Source organism: Nyctibius grandis, chromosome 2, assembly GCF_013368605.1.
Source record: "Nyctibius grandis isolate bNycGra1 chromosome 2, bNycGra1.pri, whole genome shotgun sequence".
In the NCBI taxonomy this organism is placed as follows: domain Eukaryota; kingdom Metazoa; phylum Chordata; class Aves; order Nyctibiiformes; family Nyctibiidae; genus Nyctibius; species Nyctibius grandis.
The window spans coordinates 63,428,629-63,453,494 of record NC_090659.1 but is presented as its reverse complement, the minus strand read 5'-3'; positions in this window follow the sequence as shown (position 1 = coordinate 63,453,494).

Genomic DNA, 24,866 nt, shown 5'->3' with positions numbered 1-24,866 from the left:
AAAAAAATAATCCATTTTTAGTCTTTATGAAAGTGGAGAACTAGAATGTTTGTATATAATATTTTAAAAAGAAACAGGAATGAACTACTTGACTGATAGGTCTTGTCATTACGGACCTATTACCTCTGCATTAAAAAGAAATTACAACATTTTAAGACTCAAGGACAGGACAAGGAGAAAATCAAACAGAGAAGAAATATCCTGACTGCCTTACCCTTATTCTCAGAGTGAGGCTCAAATCCAAAAGGAAGAAAAAAGCTGAATACGTGCCACATTTGATAGCAAACATTTGGCCAGGGGTAGTTCTAAAAACACATTTGAAACCTGTAGCGTGCACCTACTTACAGGAAAAGGTGTTTAACTCCCTGGTTAAGAAGGTAACTTAAAATGCAGGTTCAAAAAAAAGTTCTGATGTGTCCAGAATATATCACTTCAAAATGGTTTGGAGACCATTAAGAAAAACAGATTAATGTTGCTAGAGATATTTCTCGAGAGAATTTTTGAAAGTATAGTTTTATTAATAACCAGTTACACCAGAACAGAGTAAAATATTTTAAAATGTATGTAGTGACCAAAGCAAACTTATTTAGAGCTATCTGATAAAACGGATATATCTTACCCTCAGGGAAACCAGAGAAAGTAATTGGACATTATTACTCCAGAAAAGAAAAAAAAATGTCAAAGAGAACCATTTATGATAGATATTTCAGAACATATTTTTCATCATTTAATGGACACCTATATGAAGTGTAAAGAACATGTCTCTCTTCTTCAATCAGCAGCAGCAGCTAAGCGAAAGGAATAGTTCCAGATTTAAAAAGTATATTACACTGACAGTAAAATAGCCATATAAACAGTTTACAACCATTTCAGATTGCAGTACAATATGTTGGCCTAAGTAGATTATGAAAATTGTTCATTTATGGTTGCAAATTGAATAACTGAATATTCACTGAAGAGGAAAGTTTCATAGGATACAAATGCTAGTTAGACACATGATTTCTACCATCTCCCTATGGAAGTTAGGTCCCTAACTGCTTTTTGCACATTTAAAAGTCTTTCCTGCAATCATCTGACCTAAAAAACACAATTACTTTTTTTTTTCTTTTAGAATAAGCCATATCACAGAATCACAGAATTACAGAATCACACAGAATGTTAGGGATTCGAAGGGACCTCAAAAGATCATCTAGTCCAATCCCCCTGCCGGAGCAGGATTACCTAGATCATATCACACAGGAACGCGTCCAGGCGGGTTTTGAATGTCTCCAGAGAAGGAGACTCCACAACCTCTCTGGGCAGCCTGTTCCAGTGTTCGGTCACCCTCACCGTAAAGTTTTTCCTCATATTTATGTGAGTGTGGTGAGGTGAAGGTGAAGGTGAAGGTGAGACCCTTCACTCACCTTATAGTTATGTGGAACCTCCTGTGTTCCAGCTTGCACCCATTGCCCCTTGTCCTGTCAATGGATGTCACTGAGAAGAGCCAGGCTCCATCCTCATGACACTTGCCCTTTACATATTTATAAACATTAATGAGGTCACCCCTCAGTCTCCTCTTCTCTAAACTAAAGAGACCCAGCTCCCTCAGCCTCTCCTCATAAGGGAGATGTTCCACTCCCTTAATCATCTTCGTGGCTCTGCGCTGGACTCTCTCTAGCAGTTCCCTGTCCTTCTTGAACTGAGGGGCCCAGAACTGGACACAATATTCCAGATGCGGCCTCACCAGGGCAGAGTAGAGGGGGAGGAGAACCTCTCTCGACCTGCTAACCACACCCCTTCTAATACACCCCAGGATGCCATTGGCCTTCTTGGCCACAAGGGCACACTGCTGGCTCATGGTCATCCTGCTGTCCACTAGGACCCCCAGGTCCCTTTCCCCTACGCTGCTCTCCAACAGGTCTGTCCCCAACTTGTACTCATACATGGGGTTGTTCTTGCCCAGATGCAGGACTCTACACTTGCCCTTGTTATATTTCATTAAATTTCTCCCCGCCCAACTCTCCAGCCTGTCTAGGTTTCTCTGAATGGCAGCACAGCCTTCTGGTGTGTCAGCCACTCCTCCCAGTTTGGTGTCATCAGCGAACTTGCTGACAGTGCACTCTATTCCCTCATCCAAGTCATTAATGAATATATTGAATAGTACTGGTCCCAGTACCGACCCTTGAGGGACTCCTCTAGATACAGGCCTCCAACTGGACTCTGTCCCATTGACCACCTCTCTCTGGCTTCTTTCCTTCAGCCAGTTCACTATCCACCTCACTATCCGGTCATCCAGACCATACTTCCTCAGTTTAGCTGCAAGGATACTGTGGGAGACTGTGTCAAATGCTTTACTGAAATCAAGATAGACCAAGATATCCTTTCTACCAAATCATTAGTGGGGGATGTAGCTCCCCAGGATTTTTGGATTCTGCTGCTGTTTTCAGTCCTGAGAGATGGATGCCTACCAGGAAGCTCTCAGAATGGGAACTTAGCATCTTGAAAGGATCTGATCTCTGAAACCAAATACAAGCAAAACAAACCAACACAGTAGAGTTGCATCTACCATCTTAATTTGGAGCTGAGGTGTTTGTTATAAGTGTATTCTGGCTTTATTTGAGGAGGTACAAGCAGAAGACATAGAATCACAGAATCACAGAATGGTTTGGGTTGGAAGGGACCTTTAAAGATCATCGAGTCCAATCCCCCTGCCATAAGCAGGGACATCTTTCACTAGATCAGGTTGCTCAAAGCCCCATCCAGCCTGGCCTTGAACACTTCCAATGATGGAGCATCCACAACTTCTCTGTGAAAGTCTAGGGAATAGAGTAACCCAGGGAATTAATATTGTGGAGAAGGTATCCAGCTATGGATGCTGAGGGTTGAAATAGAGTTGGTTGTGACTAAGCTGGACATGGATGAATCATGGGATTACTCAGGAACACAGTTCCTTTGACTTTGACTTCAGTGTCCTGAGCTTATTGAGTATCCCCCTTAAAATAAAGGGCTTCCCTTTGAAAGTTTCCAGTCCGTATAGCACAATTATTCTTGATTCTTTCTGTTTTGACTTCCCCAGAAGCACCTGTTACAGTCTCTGTCAACCTCCTGATGCTACAGCCTTTCACATAAATTGAGTTTCTTATTATTTTGTAGAAAGCTAAATATTGGTGGAGATTTGGGCCATATAATTACATATATTTACTTTTATGACAAATTATAACACCATTCAGCCCCATATTTTTCCACCCACACAAATTTTGTGCATTTCTGCTTCAGAGAAACTAAATTCATTTTTCTTCATGGTCACTTGGATAAGCAGCAAAAAGAGGCATCACAGCAGCCTGTGTTCTAGCCATGGAGACAGCCTCCTGTGATATCAGCAAATCTGACAAGCCTGACCCCGAAGGTTACCCCTGTCCCAGCAGACCCTGGAGAAGGTCTATGTGCTATCATCTTTGGCCTTCAGCTAGTGCCAGGGAGACAAGCTACACTTAATGTTTACTAATCTGGTATCCTACACAAGAAAAGATAGGTCAGAAACTTCGCTTTTTTCTGTCTGTGCTCTATTCTTGTCTCGCGGAATAATGCTGTTTTCCTCTTCTTTGTCCTCTCCTCACTTTTGTGCAGGGGCTTCTCTGTCCTTCAGCAGGTTCTGACACAGCGAGGACCTTTATGAGGGCAACTGAAAATAAATATGTTCAGTCTTCCCTCAGCTGCAAAAATTTTCTTCTTGCTCATCTTTTTGGAAATCTCAAGATGATGTAGAATTAATAAATGCTTAAAAGAAATACCTCTGTACAACGGTTCCTTTAGAAAAGGTTGACCTCAGATGTAAATCCAGAAAGCCTTTAATTCCTTCAGCTGCCAGTTCAAACCTGCCTTCCCTCTGGTTGTCTCCAGGGATTACCTTTCCTCTGAGGAAACGTGTGTGTCAGTGGAGGAATCTGCCCTGACTGCCTCCAGCTTCTTGCTTTTCCTTTCAGTGCAGGATCTCCACTCCTGACCCTTTGCCTCTACTCAAAAATCTTTTGCCTTGAGCAGTTTTCCAGATTCTTTCTGAAAACTGAGTTTCTTTCTGATACACGCTGCTGTGCCACATGGACACCAGGAAGTGTGCAGAGTAGCTATGTTTCTAAGAGCCTGAAGGTATTCTGGCTTGGCTTATGCTGGTAACTAATCTTTTAGGTAATGTCTAGGATTTGCTTGGAGAAAACAGTATGTACAGTCCCAAAAGATGAAACTCATGCACCCTTTGCTCCTCTGCTACCACTGCTGAAACGCAATTTAAGAAGCAACAGGCTGGAGAACTTTTGGGTCCGTTCGGAGAGCTTTTGGACCTCCTCAACCCTTCACCACCTTCCAAGGAGTGAGTGACAATTGATGTTGACAGAACGAGGTGATGGTGCTGTTGCAAGAGCTCTCACTTGATCACGTGGATTTTCCATTTTTTTGCAGAACCCTGGGCTTGAGTTGACTAACATTGGTAGGTGTAGAGAATTGCCAGGTGTCACTGCATCTGGGCACCGTTTGATCCTTTCTATTTTTGACTTCTCTGACAGTCAATTCAGCAAGCATCAGCAAGATGTAAAACAAGTTGCATCAAAATTGTGAATGTTTTCATCGATACATGTCTTTCTATATTTAAAAAGCATTTAAACTGGAAAAAAAATCCATTTAAGAAGACTTGAGCTTAAACAAAATACAATGAAGAAGTTATACCTGTCTTAAATGAAAGCATGCTTCTGTGAAACTAATGGCATTCATGAACAGTAGGAAATCACATTTGCTGATGAATGAATGAATTTTGATTGCTTCACAGATTTTGCCTTTGCACTCAGTGTGTATGTGTGTGTATGCATTTAGGAATGAGACCATCTTCTCTGTTGTGGTTACTTGCAGGAGCACCAAATCATGCCTCTCCATGAGTTTAACAAACATGACAACACCGATTGTCACATGACCTTCAGAAGGTGGATGGTGGGGAGGAGAAGGAGAACTAGAAGGACATAATTTAGTGTTTTGTTTTATTTTACTTATTAAAACTACATTTCCTGCTTCATGGACTCCTCTTCTCCAGGGGAGGAGGGGAAAAGAGTAACTGATTCACAATTTTCAAATGTGATTATCTTCTGCCTCTAGTGGAATTAACACAGCGAGTTGGGTCTTCCAGCCACTGTGACTAACAATAATTCTTTTCTAATGCATTCTTATATTGAGTATTCATTCACTCTCGTTTTGTTTATTCTTTGAAAAATAAACTAAGCCTGCAAATATTTGAGCCAGTTTGATATTGATGTTGGGTCAGGCTTCAGGTTTTGATATTTATCATTTTTTCAGTGAAATGGAACTTTTTAAAGACAGTTAATAAATGACTTTGTCAGACGAAAAGTGAACCACCAGGAAAATAATGGAAGTGGTAAAAAGACTTTTAAAAATATCTTCTTCATATTCTGTGACTTTCCATGAAAACTGGGGAGGGAACATTTTCGGTCAGTCTCATTCAATCCATTCCTACTTGTCCTCTGAAACTTTTTATGTGGCTGCAGGGTCTAGCATGAAATACATGTGCACATGTGAAGCTGAAAGATAAATGTGGCTCTTTGTTCTCGCCAGTCCTTCTGGATAAACCCAATACATTGTAATGGAAATACCTGCAGGACCTGCAGTTCACCTCTCCAGGCTCATGCGAAAAGATGTATATATCTGGAACTATCAGAACCAATGTGGTATTTCTAACAATAGACCAACACCATAAGTTAATGAGTGAAATTGCCAGTGAGGTATTTCATTTGAACATTTGTCTAAATGTCAGAAAGTTCAAAGCATTAAGTTACAGGAAGTATGAAGAGAGAGAGTGTCCCTGGGATGGGCTTGTGGAGCTCATATGGGCAGATGTTGGGATGGCACCAGGGAGCAGGCCAGGACCCCTGAGCTCAGAATTACACCTGCATCCTGCAGTCTGGGCATATGCATATTCTTGCAAGGCCAACTCCAAGAATTTCTGCACTAGCAAAGCCTGAACTGAATCTTTGTTAAAGCTTAAATACGGACTCCAGTCCCTAGTCTAGCCCAGATGTGAATTTGAATGCTATTGCTTGATTTCTGCTAACAATATAATTATACAGTGACATAACTGTATATCACGAAAGCCTTGGAACTTAGTCCTAAATTTGCATCTCTTCTCCATGTAAAAGACCCCATCTGTGAGAGGAAGCAGTTCAGTATGAATTAAATATTATAGTAGTGAGACACTGGAACAGGTTGCCCAGAGAATTTGTGGATGCCCCCTCCCTGGCAGTGTTTAAGGCCAGGTTGGATGGGGCTTTGAGCAACCTGGTCTAGTAGAAGGTGTCCCTGCCTGTGGCAGGGGGGTTGGAACTAGATGATCCTTAAGGTTGCTTCCAAACCCAGCAATTCTATGATTCTATGATTGGTTAAATTTCGTTATATGACCTGAAAATTGCAAATTCAACAGATGCAGATATTTCAGAAGGAGCCTGGAATGTCTTTTGTAACTGTTATTAACATAAGTAATTACACCCTGCAGCAAAGCTAATTTATTTAACATTTACTGTATTGGACAACAGGCATCTTCTGTGCGTGATGGCAAGTAACAAAGTATAGCACCTTTGGTAATCAATTCTTTTACATCAGTGACTGTTTTGAAGCATGTGATTGAGTGTGCAATATTCACGTTACCATTTTCAGAATTTTACCCAAAGCCTGGTGATTGTTATTTTGTAAGAGTTGAAAAAGCAATTCCACTTTACTGGAATTTGTCATTGGACTGCTTTGACAGTTACAGGATGTCCAACACATGCCGGACAAAGACAGGACAAAATTAGAATTGCCGCCCTTTTTGGGTACAGCGTTCTTCTTTCAATTGCACTGTGATCAATATTCAGCACTTCAAGCAGTGGGACATTGTGGTTTGCTTCATTGTTGTATTTCAATGACTTCATAAAGCCAAAATTGCACATTTAAAACCTAAAGGAGGGATGAAGTACAGAGCCAACATGAGGAACTTGCTGAGGTTTTATCAGTGCACTCTCGAATGATGTATTAGAGCAGGGTAACTCCACTTATTTCTGCTACTTCAAGAAGCTATTTCTGACTACGTCAAACAGAAGTGGGCCAGCTAGACTTCTTGAAGTGTGGAGCCTAAAGACATCCTGGCAGAGAGGTGTGTGTGCTTCATCCCTTTGAGGAAAGTACTAGAGAAGAACATAGATGCTCACAGTGTAATTCTCATTTACAATAAGGCCCTCTCACACTGACCTGGCTGCCGATACAGGCGCTTTAGAGCATGACGAAGGTATGCCACACGTATTATTATTTATACTTTGTCATACCATGAAAATAGGATTTCCAGATCCTTGCCCTGATAGACCAATGAAGCCAAATGGCATCCACCTTGCTTGTGAGACTAGGCTCATCATCTCTACACAGCTTCATCCCATGAATAAAGGGAAAGGATGGGTTTTTAATTCCACTGAACTTGACATAAAGGACTCTCTAGAGCATGAAGAGCTAAGGCCCTGATCCTACAAGCATTTTCTTGTTTGGGGCATTTCACTTCATTTGTCACCTTGTATTCTTCTTCTTCACAGCAGCTGCTTCTTAAGGTTTTGCCACGCATCGATCTCTCATGGGAAGTGCAGAATTCCTGCCAGGAGCTTGTTTTTGAGGCTGCTCAACACAAGCCCAGGTCTCACATCCTCACATACAATGAGCGTCAAGGTCTTACACACATCTAGTTTGGTCTTTTCCAGAAGTCCTTGAGCGAGAAAAGTAATGAGCATTCCTGCTCACTTATATAAGTGTATGATCTTATTCTCCGTATTTTATTCTTTCTCTCCATGTTCCCTCCGATTTGGTAGCCATGAGGTTCATTGATTTGTTACATCCAGTTAGGATGTAAGCTCTTCCAAGCACACGTGCCATCTTTTATGCTTGTATAACATCTGATTCCAGGGTGCCCAGTGCAATGGATTCCAAATCCATGTTAGGGCTACTCATACATGCTTCTGCATTACAGATAATAACAGTATTAGCAATAGTCATAAGAACATAAGATTAGTGCTGCATTTTTGTTTGTGTAACTGTGTTTTTTTCTATTAAAAAAGTCCTGTGATTTCAGAAGCAGTGTGGGCTGATTTCATGAGCAGGTAGTACAAGAGCAAATTCACCCTAGAGTCCTGATCATCGAGCAGACCTTTTGCTTTTGATACCCATGACATGTCTCCTTTGTGAGGATATGAATTCCCTGAATACTTATTTTCAAGGAATTGCTCCTTTTTGCGGGGTGCAGGTGATGTGAAAATATAATAATACATTATGCAAACACAAAGCCTCAGTTAAGTTTTCAAGAGCACTATATAGCCTTGATTTCAGTTGCTTCAGTTCATTCCATTTTTCTTGAAGCTGTGTATTCTCCAGAATGCTTCCTCCAGCCAAAGAAGTAAGAACAAAAAAAAATCCATTTGGCATTAGTTATTCTGTTTTTTTCAGAAAAGAGCAGCAGTCTTGGTAGTGTTCATGCTCTGCTATTAAGGGCTAAGAAACCTTTTCCTTAATTATATTTTTTCAGACAATGCCTTCATTTCACATTTCCCAAGGCAGATAATGCCATGTTGCAACACATCAAATCCTGGCACACCAGCCACACACCTCATTATCCCAGGTCATGGGTTGGCATACAACAAGCCTGGTATAAATGGATGTCATGAAGCACAATGTAGGATGTCAGGGATGAGTCCTTGACATGCAGTACTTTTCTGCAAGCTGTTGTGTGATGAAAGAGCGCCTTCTCTTAACTCTCCAGCATCAAACTGAAAGGCAACAAACTGAAAGTATGTGCAGAAGCATAAAGAATTCCAGACCTTGCTAACTTGCTCCTTTGTGAAATCTTCTAAATAGAGGTGATTACCTAGTTAAAGTTGCAAGCAGAAATGTTTTGATACAATAAGATCTCAGATAATAGGAGTCTCTTCCTGCTTCTCATCACTCGGGGTCCAGGCCATTCAGCTTTGAGAGACAGGATCTCTCTCCCTCTGGAAACCATCAAAGTCAATGACGCATCTTAATTGTCTATACAGGAAAATTTGGCCCTTACTTCAGAATCACTGCTTTGTTAGGCACCTAAAATGTATGTACAAGTAAATTGCTAAATTAGGCAGACTTGATACAATCCTCCCTTTTATTTTTTGTGTTGGAAGTATATTTATTTTGTGTATGGAAATAGTTTACTGGTAAAAAAAATAAATACAACCTCTAAAAAATTATTTTTACTACATAAGAACAGAACCCAATGATTTTAGTAAACTAATCAAGATAACTGCATCAAACATTTATAAAAACTGTAGCTAAAACTTCCTGTGATCTGAATGAAATCAGGAATTAATTTTGCGACCAGAATCCATTTTAAGCACTTACTTACTCATCCTGTAGCCATTAGGGGCAGGTTATGCATAACAGGGGGACTGAACTGTAATAAATGAAAATAGCTTACTCTTTGGGAAAAAGAAAAGCTATCAGCTTTCCCAGGAAAAAAAAAAAAAGAAGCAGGTCTCCTGCATCTCATGTTCTATTCATCAGCCTTTCATCACCTCTGGCATTCTTGGGGCATATTTCTATGGTGTTGTCTCCAGACTTGGAATGCATTGTAATATTTTGATGGCATGTATAGTCCTCTGAATCCTGTAAGTAGCATTCGTTATCTCAAGGTGATGCGCCTTGGAGGCAGGAGGGTTTGCTATTTGTAACAACAAAATCGAGGAAGAAAAGGATCACTCAGAGCAGACTACTCTGAGTCTAAAAGTATTTTGTGCAAGAACCCCCAAAATTGTGCTGTTTCAGCTTGAATGGGCCTATATTTTTAAGCTGTTTCACTGAAGCCTGAAGTACACAAATGGAAGCAAATTTTAAAACACTTTTGCTTTCTGGGATTTTTGTAGCTATTACATGAATTATTTAAAACTGTTAGATAAATGGAGGACAGCGAAGAGGGTTCACTTGCTGTTTAGTGCTCTCCATTGAAGGGAGTTGAAACTCCCTCCGAAAATGAAAGTGCAGTCCTTTTGCAGACATGTGACAGACGAGTGTGAAGCTCAGTACATGCTGCAGTTACGTGCCCATTTGCATGCTGCTTTGTCCTGAAATAAAAATGTTTGGGCTACTGTTCTCTGCTTTAAGCCTGCTTCATCTTGCAAGGCCAGAATCCATGCAGCCAGTGATGCTCTTGCAAAACACTGTACTGACTCCGGTGCCACCTTCTCCTCCTCCCCATCATGGGAGACGGGCATTTGCCTTGTGCCCTGCTTCTTCCAGGCTCCTTGCTGGGGCCATCCCGTGGCCAGAGGAGCTGTGAGAGCATCCCTGAGCACTAGCAGGCTCCTGAGCTGCACGGAGCGCTCTCTACGTGCAGCACTGAGTCAGGCACTTTGGGATTACGAAGTATTATATCAATAGAAGAGGACTGTGTGCAAACACTGTGAGTTTGTTTGTCTTCCCTAAAATTTACTGGCGTGACTCATGACTGGATTTCTCTGTGCCATTAATGGGATAATTGAAATACTTTTCCAGTGGTCAATTTAACATGCTTTACACCCAACAGTAAGATGACAGGAATGGCAATTATACTCCCACATACATTTTGTAATTTTTAATCTCCACGGGCTGGGCAGAATATATGCTTGTTTTCTAAAGGTATGGCAGTTTGCAGGTGTGCACCACAACGTTTCACTCTTTCCATGGCTCATGCAGGATTTCAGTGGGCTGTAGGCTGTGGCTAGAATAGCATCAAGACTGCCTGTGTGTTGCTCAAGCCAAGACGGCAGAGATGTAAGGTTAGGAAAGCAAAGAAATGGCAGCAGAGTAAGGGAAATGAAGGGATGTATGGAAAGGAAATATTAATGACAAAGTAAGAGAAAAATACTTAGTGAAGATAAAGTGCAGGACGATACTCAATGGATAGCTGGAAAAGAGCTGATATGAGCTGAGGGATAAATGAGGAGGACAGACAGATGAAGTGAGAGACAGTGAAGTAAAATACTTGGGTTGGTGCAGAGAAGGGATGAGGGAGCATTGTGAAGCATGTGCTGTATGGAAATGAGAGGCTGAAGGTGTCCTGCTGCCTTCCCTTTCATTACACAACAGCACTTGCTGGTTGCAGAGGAGCAGCCTCACAGAAGATGAAAGCAATAGTCCTCACACCAGAGCTGGCCAGCCCCAGGCAGACCTACAGGCATTTCGCACAGCGGAACAGTATTCATTGTCTTTGTGAGAGGTCTCAGCAGCCAAATTTGTGGTGGTGACAACACACTCAGGACTCAGTCAGCCTTGTCACACAGGCAATGCTTCTGATGATCGAGCTGTTACTCTAGGTCCCTGCTAAGAAAGCAAAAGGGGAAAGGGTAAGAGTCCTTGTGCTAAGAGCAAGACATAGCTACAGTGGGATGTAAGGAACAGCGTGGAAGGACTGTCTGTTGGAAATGCAAGACTGTGTCAGCTCCTCAGGAAAACAGAAAGGATAAGAGGAGTCAAGAACAAGAAGTGCAAGCAGGCATGGGTCACATTGCTACTTTAGATAGGGATGGTCTGTTCTTGATCTATTTAAAGGTTCTACCCAAAGGATCTACCCAAAGGCTGTCTGTTGATGGCCAAAGAGAATAGGCAGAAACACTTTATAGCAAAAGTCCTGGGAAGCCAGCACACGGGTCAGGGAGCAGCAGCAGTCTCTTCTGTGACGCATGGGCCTTAGCTAGGCAAAGAGCATGGGACTGGGGTTTGAAGGAGAAGTTTCACACCCTGCAATGTTAATCTGAGTGACTGACTGTTGCAAGCTGTCACACCAATCGCCTGAAAAGTAACTCTCTGTCATTTAGGGAATAACCTCAGTTTCTGCAGCAGGGGCGTGTCTGTGACACCATACGAGACCAAAAACATCTAGAAAAAAAACATGTTTCAGAAGTGAATTCCCTCCCTGGGGCAAACTGACTGTTTAAGCTGCAAATGCTGCAGTCTGTAAAGTACTGCTCTGATGTAACTCAGTTGGTGCAAGACTCTGCAAAATGGGGGTCTTGAATTGGACCTGATTCCTTTGGGTTGCTGGCAAAAGAGTCATATCTGGCCTTCCCTTTTTCTGCAGTTTTTCGCCATTGCCCAGTGCAAAACCACAGATATGAACTTGAAACTCCTCTCAAGGCTGTTACTTGGGTGCAGAAAATGGTAGTTTACGCTAGAGGAGTGATGTGCTGGTACAGCCATACAGCTTTGTGAGTCCATTCAGACCCGGATCCAGACTCTGTGCAGAGCAAATTTTCTTTGACTCCCCAATTTTTCTCCTGTGTCAGCAAGGTTAACACAAAGCATGGATGTTAATGGGAGCTTTATACAGGGGCTTTGCTGGGTGAAGGACTTCACCCAGGACATTATGGCAGCTTCCTGGTTATGTATTAAAATAAGGACAGAGGACTTCTTTTTAAAAAAAGTGAATATTAATATCCTTTGAAATACCTAACTGGAAAATACTTTTTTACAACTAGATGGAGTGATTATAGCACTTTAAAAATCAATCACCATTCCCCTTTTAAAAGGTTCTTTGCATTTACCAAGCTGATGAATAGCCTAATTAAATTCAAAGGAGTTAAAAAAAAACAAGTTCAGAAACTGAAGCACGCTGAAGTGCTATTTTGGGGAACACAAAATATGACTATGTCAAAAGCCTGTTTGGTGAAGCAGCATGTGATGAAAACTGTCTTACTCAATTGAAGCTGCTCCTTTTCTATCTCTCATAAAGATTTTGAATGAAGAATAGCAGTGCTGTTCTTTCCACTTCAGAGTCCATGTTTCCTCCTCAACTTTTTCACTTCCAGTAGTGATGTAAAACAGAAGGAAATTATAAATGCAGTAGTGCAAATTACTGCTCTTCATTTTTATTTCATGTGGAATTATGGATGCGTAATCATTTTTGTGGCTTATTTTACTCTCCAGGCAGAGCAGAATTCTGTTGTGCAAGGCACTGGGCAGAGCATAAAGAGGGCTGAGTTACTTTAGTGTAAAATGGGCATGAGAAAAAGAAAAGAATTCTTTTCCTCTCTTAAAGTGGGAGATTTAAGGGATACTACTGCATTGCTACAACTAAAATGTTTTCATTTTTGTATCTTTATTTATATAACTAATTTATATCTCTTTATTATCTGTTTATACTTATTTATTTTTATATCAGTTTATGATCTATATTGAATTTATGTCTTCTTTCTTCCTTATACTTCAGTCCAGTGAACAACAGACGGGTGCTACAGACATTTACATTTGTTTATTGTAAACTTCTAGTGAAGCCTTCTTTTAGTTTCTCCAGCTTCAGTTTTCAAATATGACAGCAGGAGTTAATATTTCCTTAAAGATGGTCAGTGGATCTCCTGTATGAGAAGGTACCTAATCTGGCACTTGGATTTTGAAGAACTAAACTTTCTTTTCTGCAAATGGATCTGTCTTTTGCCCATCCTCCATGCAATGGTTGTAGGGATCAGCTGTACTCAAACTTTTGACCTATTACCTCAATTTAAATGAGATGAAAGAAACAGAAGGGACAAAGAGCATTAGGGTTATTACTTTTACCCCAAATTTGAAAAGGCTGGCTGCAAAAGAAGAGTTTTAGGTAGAGGAAATGATAGAGAAGAAAATGTGGTCATGATTAGAGAAAATGTCCCATGCAGGCAAATAAAGATAAGGTCCAGAAGGAAACTCAAGGGGTAGGTGAGAGATGGAGTTGAACTAGGGCTGAGGGAGAAGCGAGAAGGTGAAAGAAGTAGGAGGCAGCTGAGGGAGAGACTCTCAGCATTAAACCCAGAGATAGTGGAGTACAGGAGGGAAGTCAGAGGACTGGAAAAACTGTGGACAGACACAAAGTGCCGTGTCTAAGAAACATAGAGAAGGAAATATTAGCAAAGAACTTATTAGATCACTCCAGTGAGAGAGAAAGGGAGGAAACAGCAGGCATGGAAGGGTAAAATCCAGCTCTATGCTGGCCTTAAGTGTGGAGCGGCGCAGTTCAACGTGTTACTGCAAAAACAGCATTACAGAAGGAAGGGGCAGGTGGCAGCTAACATGAAGGAAGGGACAAAGCAATAGGGGAGGATGCTGAGCAGCAGTGTTCAGTTCGAGGCAGTCAAGAGAGATGAGGCTCTTTCCACTCGGGAGCTGAGTAATGAAAGTGCTGTGATGAAACTGGGCACCTTGGATGCTATCTTCATATGCCTGATCTGCGGTTTCTAAACACTGCTCAGTGAAACGTGGGTTGACTTTTCTTCAAACTGTCAGGTTTTGAGTCATGTTCAGGATTATCCTTAGCCTTGGAGGAGGGAGAATGAGAGATTACTCTGATTTTTCTAGTTGTAGATCAATGCTTTAGAAAAGTAAATAGAAGAATTTCAGGTAAAAAGAAAACTGCCAGCAGCTCCTTCTCTTGTTTGGATTTCTTTTTGCTAACACATACTGGAGTTTGACATTACTTTCTCTTTGCTTCCAGATGCATTAGTGCACAATTTTTTATGAGAATAGTGTCACTGGCAGGTTTGGATTGACTTCTGCTACTGACTGACTTGGAAAGTGAAGCCTTCTGGGGGAGATAAGCTTATAAGTAGCTCCATAAAATTTCTACATGTCTCTTTTTTTACATTGTGCGGAGGTTATCAGACAGCCAAAGTTCAGTCACTCTCAAGTGCAGTTCACAGCTCAGGAATATACAGGTGCCAGAAGAATTTAGTGCAGAGTGGCACAGCCTGATTGCAGTCTGGGAATGGTCCCTCCAATGAAAAATTCATTGCACATAAAATTTGGAGTTTCCAAAAAGCATCTCACAATGAAAAGCTGAAACCTGTGATAAACTTAATAGGTGGGTTTGCTGACATTTTTGTAAAATTCTTGTGTCTGGAAAAAATATCAATTTCCTGACCATTTTATTTAGACATTACAGTTGTTAGTTAAACCCTCCTTTTTCTTCTTGTTTCTGTTCTTTTTCTTTTTTTTTTTTTTAACTTTTTGCACCTCAGTAGATAATGATCGTGGGCTAGTACTAATAATGCATCCTCCTACCAGTAACTCCTGGCAAATGGCTGATGTGTCTCCATTGAGTAGCGAGTACAGTTGCATGTTTGGTCAGCTGAATGCTGGGAATTTTTAGAATCTGGTTTTGCTCCTGTATGCTAAGCCAGGTTTGCAAAGCCGTGTGAGGGTAACCACATTAACAGGATGATTATCATTGCCTGATATTGCTTTGTGCTGATCCCACAGAGTGCCCCAGCCATGTGTATGTGCAAACATACTGCTTTTCCATGTTTAACTTAAAAAGGTATGTGCTTGTTGGCAAAACTGCTTCTGTGTTCCTATGATTTTTTTCTTTTGGCTTGCTTCATTTGTAAAACCTATGCTCTGTGTGCATAAGACATAAGTGATCTCGAGCTTTAGCTTCTGCATATGAAGATATCACTCAAAGTGCCCAGTTTCATCATGGCACTTTCATTACTCAGCTCCTGAGTGGAATGAGCCTCATCCCTCGACTCCCTTGAACTGCACACTGCTGGGAACAACAGCGGAGAACTGCAAGACCATCTAGCAGTGATAAGTTTCATTGGACATTTGTCTGGATATTTGAACTTCTAGGTTTCTGAATGTGCGTTCCTACCTTCTCTTGTATTGAACGTAATTTTATTTTTGAAAAAACAAGGTTATGTTTAAACACCATTATGGCTGCCAACCAACCATCTCGATATGGGTAGGAGAGTTTACATGCTAACGGTATGTTATTTACACCAGAGCAGAATCTGTGCCAGGGAACAAGCAAGGCAGGTGCTGCCCACACAGGCAGGGGGGCTAGGAGCAGAAGGTGACAGTGGGGCAGGACCCTGACCCACGCGGCACAGACCCACAGCACCCAAGCAAAAGGAGCAGAGCAGGTCCAGGGACAGTCACCTGGGTCAGCCGAGCATCCAGATGGCCAGGGCAGTTCACAGCAACAAGGCAGGGCCAAGGTCAAGCTGGGAAGCCAAGTCAGCACAGCAAGGCCAGGCTTAATGCGGTACAAGACTCAGAACTGCCTTTCCTGTTGTGTAGCTCAGGTAAGGACAGGGGGCTGAGCTTAAAGCTCAGCTTAAGCCTGGGTTTAAAAGCTGATACCAAGTTAAGGGATGGGTAGGACTGCTCTCTCTGACCCAGCTCCCTCCCAGCCATCTGCTCCCAGGTGACACAGATGGGCCACACTAGAACTGGCTTGAGCATGGGCAGCCAAACACAAGGGAGGTGAGAAGAGGAGGTGGAAGAGGTTGAAGAGCCTATTCATGCATGCAGGGCCATGAAGCAGATAATGATTCAGAGGAGCTCACAGACCTGCTCTCTGATCACCTAAATCAAGGAAGCTACTGTGGCATCCTGCAGTTCCTGCCCTGCCTTTTCTTCCAGTGGAAACCAGCCCGTGAGCAGGGAATGGAGGAAACGCAGACAGAGCTCTTATCTTAATGTGCAGTCCAGACAAGGCTGGGATAAGGACCTGCCTCCAGGAGCTGGAAGACAACCTGGCCTTTATTGTTTAGGCATAGATATCAAGGAGAAAAGTGGTATAAGTGCCCAACAATTTTGGTGCCCAGCCTGAGACAACCAGATTCTGGTATTTCAAAGTTATTACTGTTTTGCAGCACATGACACGCAGGTATTGGGGCCAGCTTTATAAGAATAAATGTGAGAGGCTATTGGAAAGAGTTTGGAATGCTAGCCAGGGAGTACTTTCTGTAATAGCATCACAGTGCTTGTTTTGGGATCTCAGTCCAGCATCTAACCATTTCTAAAGTGAAGCCATCACGCTAATTTTGGGGGTCATGGAGAACCCTGCAGTTCCATCTAACCAGTGCTGAGTAAAGATAACATCTTCAGCCACTGCGATGATCAAACTCTATTGCCTCTACTGCCAAACTGAGCATGTTTGGTAATTTTCTAAATCGTTTAAATTTGTGCAGATCCATATGGGAGAGAAAACATATAACTTGCCAATAAACTTGAAGGTTCTTCTTTCTACAAGAGCTTGTCCTCAGTCTCATTTTTACTTAAAATCTTGTAAGAAACCACAAATTCCCAGCCTGGGAAAAAAAATAGCCCAGAACTTTGGTTAATCTTTGGCAACATTTTAAATAACTGGAAACAGAGTCTTCTAATGGAATGTGTCAGGCAAATTGAACTGTAGGAGGGACTGTCAGCTATGCCTACGATTTCTTATACTCATCTCCTATTGGAGATATCACTATATAAAAATCTTAAAACATGATTAGCATGAGCACTGCACCCTTCCTAATAGTTTTCCTTATTTGAGCCTGATAATTGTCTATTACATCACCATTACTGCAATTAATCATACCTACCTTTCTTCACAGGTTTGCTTTCTTTTCTGTTAAGTTTTACCTCAAGTAACAGCTCTTTTTAGTGTTGTTGCCTTAAGGTCTAGGAACATCTTAGTCCTTGTTTCTGGCCTCTTGGGACATGTAGATAACATAGATGTCTTGAACTAAATCTAGGAGGAAGTGTGGTATGAGACCCTTTACCACTACTTGAGTGACCTTTCTGCACATATCTAGCTTTTAAGTGTCTGAAGTTAGATGAAATAAATCCTATCCCAACTGGAGTTATTCATTGTTACCTTCCTCACTATCAGATGAAGGACAAAGAAACAAGCAATTCCAAAAATCTTCACCATCATTTGCAGGTGTCATCTGACATTTTAATGTCATTCTCCAAGACCAGTGAGGATACTATCCTGAACCCTAATTCAAAGTAGGCAAATTCAAACCTATGCAATCAAATAAACAAAAGGTTAATAGTCCAGTCACATCTGCCAACCCTGAGGACTAACCAAGTCTAAAAGCTATGTTGCTATCCAAGGTCATAGCGATCTAAAGGAAGACGGATCTGTAAGCCATCTTTAATCATAACATGGCCACTTTTTTATTTAGAATCCTCTTTAAAAACTAAGGTTGTGATTTCCCTCTAATTCAGTCCAAGAATTTATAATTTTTAGCACTTTGCAGAAAACAGATCCAAAACAAAATCCCTCATGGCTCTGAGAGAATATCAGATCTCCCCTTCCCAACATGTTACACTTGGATTCTTATGAAGCTGTTGGCTTTTGTCACTGCTGGAGAAACTCTTCACTTGCATTCTTCAAGAGGAGTCTGATAATTAACAGAAAGTCCTTCTTTGCTGTCAGCTCTTCCAACTGCTTCAAGCCAGATGGAGCGTTCTCTTTCTGCTTCTCCCACCTTTGATTTTGGAAACTCTAAGCTATTTATTGTTCAGCAAGAAACCACAGATCGTCTTTCTCTTCTCATTCTATTTTGGATTTCCTGCTGCTGTAAATAGTTCCAGACTGTCACTGTGACCCTTCTTCAAAGCTTCTCCAAGCTTATGGAGGATGACTCTGACATAAATTTTGTCAGTTGCTCGGTTGTACCCAGGGATCCCCGCATTACCACTATCCACAGCAATCCCATAGGTACCAATTCATCTTATTCTAAAATAGACACCTATGACAGATTAAAGTGTCAAGGACTTCATGCAACCATAACACTTGGGAAAACTGGAAGCAGCAGCAGAAGCACTGGCAGCTGTGTACTCATAATTTCAAGGAAGACAGCATTGCTCTGGTCATTCCTGCTTCATGTTCAGAGTGTTTTAATCTAAACCACACAGGCTCAAGGCTGTTTATTTCCATACTGATATTTAAATAAAGCTAAAATTCTACAGAATTTGATAGCACTTGTTTGGAAGAATTGAGGTTAGAGAGGAGCTGTTTCGTCAAGTTTTACATATTTAGTAACTGACATCTTCTACTATATTTAGCTTGTGTACTGAAGAGCAGATAGCTGATTATGCAACAAATTGAACTTTTTCTGCCCTCTTTGCAATGAGCAGGGCATTCAGCATCCTGATTACAACTGTAAACAGTTAATAATTATTGTAATAAGGACAGTTATCATTAATCTAGCATTAAACTTCTGAGATTTTCAAACCATTTTAGAAAATAATGGAGACTTGTAACACTGCTGTGACTTAATTAAGACCTGACATCCTTTTTTTGGGGCAGCCTGAGGATTAAGGGCCCGATCTGGAAAGGAATGTAGATTATATCAACTCAGGTTTCAGTTTTAGCATGAATAATATTGATAACATTTAATTAAGTGTTTAAGCCTGTGTAACTTATGTGCCTTAATACAGTAACTGCAAAGTTATACTAAGCTACTGTTGGACAGACTTTTTTAGAAGTTTCTCTTGCTATTTATAATGAAGGTAAAATTAACCTAAGTGTTAATAAATTTATAATCCTGCTAGTGTAACATTCATTAAATGTGTGAGGAAAAAGAGGAAGGCTGGAGCAGAAAGTCATTCAGTTTTTTTAATCCCCAGTTAATGGTGAAACAATCATATAAGTATCAGATATAAGGAATTTTTTTTAAGAATGGTATTTTTTCAGTGTTTAATTTTGTGCAGTTGGCACTTTCCAGAGATTACTGAGGAAATGGATGGCATCAGGACTTTGATATCTGAAGAAATTTCCCCAAATACCCAGGCCTTTCGTCTCTCAGAACTCTCTTTTAAAAATTAAATCTTTACCCTTCAATAAGAGAACGAAACAGATTTCTGAAGCTTCATTACTGTGCTTTATGCCTCCACAAGTAAATCAGGAAAGATGATGCACAAGAAACAAGCACCTTATACTCTTTGTTTCTCCCAAAGTGCTAATTATCAGTGCTGTGCTTTAAAAGTCTACCTGTTCTTCTTTTTGTGATCAATCTTCTAATCATTTAATGAATTACCACGGTCAAAAAATGACTTTGATTGGTTAACTGTGCAGTAAATTGGCTGTTATTAGTCAGCAACATTTCTTAATACTGTGTTTGTATATATAGCTGTAGGTGAATTGCCAAAGTAATATAATAAGTCAATAGGGAAACCTGCAGTTCTTCTTTCTAATTTCACCAAAAATCAGTATTCACATTTGAAATAGAGAAAAATTTAAACAAAAACTCTGTAGCTGATTCTATCGACTTATTGTTGTTTGATTCATTCATGCTTAGGCAAGGTGGGGGCATAGCCATGATAAGCCTTCCAGTGTTCACCCATTTAAGAACCGCAAAAGTTACTGTTGATTAATTAATGTATATTTTATCATCTGCTGAAGTGTCAGCCCTGCGGAGATGAATGAATTTATATTCTGTATTCCCTAAGGAACCACACATCACCTGTGCATTACCACACACTGGCCGCATCAAAGCAGATTGGTTTTATCTGAAACTAGCTGTATCTCCCAAGACAGCAGCATTTTGCATTTGACTTAATGTACGCTTGTGTAAGTATTACTGCACACAAAATTGTTTACTTTTGTTTTTCTTCTGATAAAGACACAAAGTCTTTCACTTCCCTTCTCTGATTTATTGACATTTTGCTGTAACTTCTAATGTGCTATCATCTTATATGTTCTTTTTTCTTTTAGTAAACCAACTGCCATTATATTTTTGACATTCTGTTTAACTGTAACAAACAGTTACTAAATAACTAAATAACTTCAGATTTAGTAGAACTTCAATTGTTTCTCCTTTAAACATCAACATACCATGGTTTTGTTGCAAGCCACTCTTCCAAATGAAAAATATATCAGAGATAAAGAGTGGTAAAAAGAATTGCCCAGTTTCCATGTGATCCCATCCTTCCTTAACTCAGCCATGTAACATCACCTATCAGGCAGTAAGGAGGCAAAAGCATTGCCCACCAAATGAATGATAAAACACTACATAACTCCTGTCCCTTCGGCTTTCCAGTCTCATTCATCCTCGAAGGAAAAGAAGTTTTATGCTCTTTTCTTTCCTTCTGTAGCTGTTTCTATACTTTTGTGGGTTGGGTGGGGTTTTTTTCCTAATAGCAGCTCTTGGAATTTGGAGAGTGATGGACTAGTTCACTGATTAGTTTCCTCAACATTAATATCCGTGATTTCCCTGACTAGGCAAGAGAAGGCAGGAGATACAATGGCTGAAATCCGGACTGTTTTGTGACATTAATTGGGAAGTTGACATAGATGCCAGCTCAGATCAGAAGCAAGCATGAAAGTCTTGGTCTCTGATCTCAGACTCACACAGCCACTGTAACTGCCTGATGGCTGAGCCACAGTCACTGTCGACAAATGTGCCCCAGCTGATGACAAATGTGGCGCAATATGATCTAACTTAGCCCACTGTGAAGAAGAATAGCAGCAGCAAGTTGCTTCCCGTACGTTCATCACAGTCTAGGAACATGTGCACCGATAGCTCTTGCTTCTCAGCAGATAGGCACTAACATTTTACCCTGCGGCAATCTAGTCACGTATCTGAGCCTAGTGAAGAAAGCAGTGAAGAAAGTGCTAACGTAGAAAAGTTCGGCTATGGGGAGCTTGGGAGGGAAGAGAGAATATTTTGTTGTAGTCACAATGTGTTTGGAGTATTGTTAGAGGCATTTGGCATACCACACTTGGCTTCTGATGCACGTTTTCCAAAATGTGTTCAAAGGCTTAAAAGTTGTATTGAAAGCCTTTTATTTAAATTACTGAGCACTGAGAGTGTTAAGAATTTTCTGAGTGTCAACTGTATTGCTTATGGTGGACTTCTCAGTTACCAGTTAGCAATAACATTAAATTTATATGATGCCAGTATATAAATTAGCTAGAAAACCATGGAATACTGTATGAATCCATTTGGGAAATCACTATCTCAGAATCTTGCTGAGTTTAAAACTCAGCTTTGCATAATAATCTGATATATAAGCACCAACATATCCAGAAACTTTACTTAGTCAATTTTTAGTCTGTTAGGAGTATCTCAACATACGTTAGTCAACACAGATAACCATAGTTTAGTATCTTCTCACTCATCCTTCCATTTTTCATCCAGTAGGTCTGTTATGAAAAGCACTATATTACTTTTAATCTTTTGTTCTATTTTAACCTAGCACAACCCACTGCCTTTTGTTCACATATGTGGCAGAATGTCACTATGGTTATAACTGTGCTATTTTTTTCAGCCGTTTTAATGGTATGCTAACATTTGTTGGAAGCTAGAGATTTTGCTGGGGTTCTATTTCTCACATCTGGAGCATATTGCCCACTGAGGTTTGTATTGTTGATTCAATTTCTGATTATAAATCCAGACCTAAGTTTTATTTTTCTCCTTGGCTTTCACTGAATGGACTAAATTTGTGGTTTTGTATTTTTATGTGTAATTTTCCTTAAGACACTCTGTGAAAATCACTATGTAAGCACAATTTGTGCTGCATGGTGTTATTAAGTATTCTCTTTTAGGTTGTACAGGGAAAGAACTGTATAATTCATTTTGTTGTAGCTTCCCAAACAAATATATTTTGCTAAAATATTTTTGATTAAAAATTGATGTGTCACGTAGCTACTTCCCACTGATTTTAAAGTGAACATAAACAGGATAGGCTGGAGGATTTTTGAAAGATGTGTTCTTCTCATGTATTTTCTTTGGGTTAAATCTAAAAAGGCTTCCACTGGTAAAATACTGTTTCAAAGCTACCATGTGTAATCTCTTATGCCAGTATTCCTATGGAGGTCAAGATTTTGGAGTCAGATCATCAATAACAAAATGTATACTTCATAGTTGAGTTATGCGAATCAATCTTCTTTCCCTTTTAATTTTAATATAAGACAGATCATAGTATGGAGAATCATGATATGCAGTACTGCCTAAAATATTCTGCTGGTGAGAAGGCAATGTGAGAACTGCTATTTAAAATTAAAAAATCCTATTTTTAAGCCAGACCAGGAGGTGATTATGCACTGCTACTTTGCAGTTCACCACAACAGCAGTGAATAGTGAATGACTGCCTCGAAAACATGGGTGGCTGAGTTTCTAAACAGATTTTTATCCAAACTGCACTTCCGCAGTAATCACCTCTGGTGCATTAGAGATCTAACAGGGGTTTTTTTGTTGTACCAGTATATTTTATAGTGTAAAAATGTTGGTTTGTTTGGACAACAGTTTTTACAGAATTCGCCTTTAATACTTTGCAGAGGGATAGCTTTGTCTATGGAGCTGCAGACAAATATTACCCTCAGATCTACATGATTAGCTTTCATTTATCTTCATAATATTGACAAATGTATATACAATCTGACCTAATTTCACTGTCATAGCTTACATTGGGAAAAAAGTTCCAATTCAAATAAATCCTATACATCATCTCTTTAATAAGCATTAAATTTGAATCCAAACATCACTAAAGCTTAGGAATATTTCCAGTTTTCAATATGCACCTGAGTTCCATTGAAAGTAATAAAGTTACTGAAACAAATCCAAATGGAAATACCCTTCAAAGTGGGCAAGTGAAATTTAGAACTGGTACAATAGCATCTCTTGTTCTCTTGTCACTGGCTCTTTCCATCAGTTTCTCTCTGGCTCACCACTCTTCAACGTCCTATCCTGCCTCCTCTGCTGTCTTTCCATTCCTCAGTCAACATATTGCTGGCATATATTTTTATTTTTCCTGCTTTTCTGGAATCCCCCTTCCTGAGAGACCTCTTTTGTTCCATATTCTCTGTAAACACTCTGTTGTATGCTTGCGGCTTCTTAAACCTATGTCTACTCTTCTGCCCAAATATTTGGGGGGGGCGGACCTAGGCTAAATAGCTCAGAAACCAGTATTGTGCCTCAGTTTTCTGTTCTTAGTTCATCAGTCCTTGTAAACTGGATGAGTCTCCTGTATAGTTAATGGAGTGAAGAATGTGCTTTTGAAAGCCTTCAGGAGGAGGCCTTATCTGCTTAAATTTTAAGTGCAAGTTAAAAGCCTAAATTAGGCACACTGTGTGTCATGTTCCATGACTCTCTGGATACAGAGATGGGATATTGTTTAGGCCTGTACTTCCTCAGCTTAAGACTACTAAAATTGAATTTTCTTTCTTACTATCCCTCTTTTATGTTATTGTCATTGACATTTCAGATGTACTTTCAGTAATTCAGATTTCCAGCTGTGCAGTTCTCTGACCTCTCTTATGCTTCTCATGGACAGATTTACTTTTCTAACATCCTTCAAAATCCATCCTTTTCTTTACATCTTCACCAGCAAAACCTCATGTAATTTTTTCTTTTTTTTTTTTTGTTTTTCCAAGGTTACAGTATCCTTCTCTTCCTCCAGTCTCTCTCGCTGAACATTTCCTTACAATTGTTCAGCTTGCAACATTCATTCAGTTCTGCTCTAAATGACAACTGACATGAGTTTTGAGATCTTCAGTTGGGTTCTTCTCTCTTGCAAAATAAAGCATTAACTCTGCTCTCTCCTGTTGAGAACCCACGCTAGGTTGCTGTGTAACTGTGGTTCTTCTCTTCCTTTGAGTGCCCTTCTGCCCTTGTACTCCTTCTCTGTTGTTCTCTGTCCATTTTCCTACTTTGTTTCTTTCTTTGCCTTTTCTCCCTCTTTTGGAGATTTTTCATGTAGCTCTATCTTAAGGTGGCAGAGATGGGGGCAATGCAGAATACGTGATGGTAGGTTCCTGTTTTCACCTGGCCTGGCAGGGCCCTCTTCCTCTCTCCATTGTCTATGGAGGGAGATGAAGACAGCAGGCCCTTGTTGGGCCAGCCGTCCACAGTGTCTTCTCCTATACTCTTTCCTCGGCTCAGTGATTTTCTTGTGGGAACATGTCTCCTGTCTCCCTATAACTCCTTCCTATCCAAAACCTATTTATCTGTCTTCATCCTTCCATCCAACAATGATCCCCTGGGTCATTGCCTAGTGGACAGGGGCAACAGTATATTCAGGATGGATTGCTATGGAGAGCAGAGGAATTTATCCTTTATAAAATCTGA